This window comes from Pundamilia nyererei, unplaced genomic scaffold, assembly GCF_000239375.1.
Source record: "Pundamilia nyererei isolate P.nyererei 1_Seehausen unplaced genomic scaffold, PunNye1.0 scaffold00784, whole genome shotgun sequence".
Taxonomy (NCBI): Eukaryota; Metazoa; Chordata; class Actinopteri; order Cichliformes; family Cichlidae; genus Pundamilia; species Pundamilia nyererei.
The window spans coordinates 21,420-23,857 of NW_005188185.1; positions in this window are offsets into that span (position 1 = coordinate 21,420).

Sequence of the window (2,438 nt, forward strand, 5' to 3'; positions counted from 1 at the left end):
GGAAGAGATGCTACCACTGCGTACTGTAGAGTCTCCGTCTTTAAAAAAATTTATTTATTATTTAAAGAGTTTAATTTCTATTGTTTGTCCACTCAAGGTTTATAGGGATTTTAAAAAGTATTTAGTTAAATTACTTATTGAGTAATTAAGTTACTTTTCTGACACAGTAATTAGATAAGTAATTAATAATTAGTAATTAATTATTTTTTTAAAGTAACTTACCCAACACTGGTGACAACACATCCGTGGAAGGCTTCCACACTGTTCGGGTCGACACTGTTTGTTGTTCTTAACAACCTGTAGTGTAACCCTGCTCACATAACAATCAAAGATCGGATTTGTTGCCCGGACATTGAACTGTGCTATGTTGGACTCAGGCCATATTATTTGCCTAGGGAATTTACCCATGTGATCTTGGTGGCTGTTTACGTTCCTCCCTCTGCCAACCCCACAGCTGCATGTGACATTATCCACTTTGCTATAGCCCAGTTACAGACTCAGCACCCGAGTCCCTTCAGTGCAAACTCTGGTGACTTCAACCATGTCACCGTGGAGACTACACTGTCAACTTTCACACAGTATGTGGTCTGTCCCAACTGGGGAGAATTTTAGACCTACTGTAAGTTAATGTCAAGGACACATACAGTTCCACCTCCCTCCCCCTACTGGGTAGGTAGGATCACAACCTGATTCACCTCACCCCCCGCTATGTGCTGATTGTGAGGAGGGAACCTGTGAGCACGAGAAGCATTAGGAGGTGGTCAGATGAGGCAATAGCGAAACTACAGGGCTGTTTTGAGATGACTGACTGGGAGTACTACTGAGTGTATCACAGACTACATAACCTTCTGCACCGACTCTATTGTCCCAGCTCAGACTGTCCATTTTTACCCAAATAACAAGCCATGGGTGACTAGTAGGGCTGGGTGATATGGCCTAAAATCCATATCACGGTATAATTTGAAGTATATATCGCGATATATTCTTTTCTTCTGTATAACGTATTTTCCACACTATAAGGCACACTTAAAATCCTTTAATTTTCTCAAAAATCGACAGTGTGCCTTATGTATGAATTCTGGTTGTGCTTACTGACCTCGAACCGATTTTATGTAGTACACGGAGTTACGGGTTCAAATATTGAGGAGGGATACAGGAGGGATTCAAAATCACAACACTGGTCCAGGAGGGTTAGGTCAAACGGTGATTTTAATGAACACACGTGTGGGGAGATGAACACTGCACACAATCAGCATCGATCTCCGCCCAATAATACACAAGCAGTTGTTTTTGTAGCTTCAGGGTATTATTTGTGACGCCCCCTCATGCGTCAAGCAGATACAACACATGCATGACTTTCAAAACCATAAATGTTCTGTTAACAACTTTTGACACAGTTTGAAAAGAACATTGTCTCCGTATCCACGCCAGGTGCTTCCTGTAGCTCGTCTTGCTCTTGCTTCTCCAAAACCTCAGATGCATGCTCTGCAACAAACTGTCAATTCTGCAGGCACTCTTTTTCACCTCTCACCTCGCCTTCTAAAACTCACAACCAGACAGAGGCCACTCTCATATGTGTAACAATCTAACTAAAACTATATATGTATATATTGAATAAATGCTTTAATTAAATGCCACTACTCAAAGCTTAATAAAAGGTATAAAGGAATAAAAGATAATAATGAATAACCTAGTTATTCAAATAGCATCATCCCAACAGCTCCTCAAAATAACAACCAAAAAAATGCACACTTTACAAAGGAAACAAAGACATTTTAGAAGTATACTTCCTGACTTATTCTGAGTCATCTGTTAACAAGCAAACTCAAACGCAGCAGGTTGCTGAATACACTCAGGCCTTTGCTCAGGCTCCAAGTCACTTACACTCTGCTTAGTTTCACTTTCTGCAAAAGCACGCTCTGCAAAAGCATGCAATTTCCTGTCAAGACTTTTGGCACAGACTGTACTCAGAGTTGGTCCTTTCTTATATAACCCAATATAATCAGCATATAAGCATTTAAGATTATAAATTTAAACTCAAAAGTTTAAAATGGTTATAACTGCACCTGTAATAAAGGTTAATGTGATTATGATAACACCTGTAATACAAATTATAACATAATGCCAACAGCTTCAATAAATACTTTGATGAAATGATGATTAATGCAATGATAAAGATGATGGTTATGAACAGTAGCAGTAAAATAATTTCTTTAATCCTACAACGGCGCGCAGAAATCTGTCAAAAAATGTTTTAGTACGACTTTGGTAAGCTATGAAGGCGCACAGCTTGATGGATTGCTGAGCATTACGGCTGCCGTAGTCAGGAGCCTCACGGAGTAATCTGGGTCCAAAACTCCGTCCCCTTCAGGTCCCAAAGTCAAACAAACACTGCGGCATCACTGAGAGTTAAAAACTGTCTAAATTCTTTCATTTTT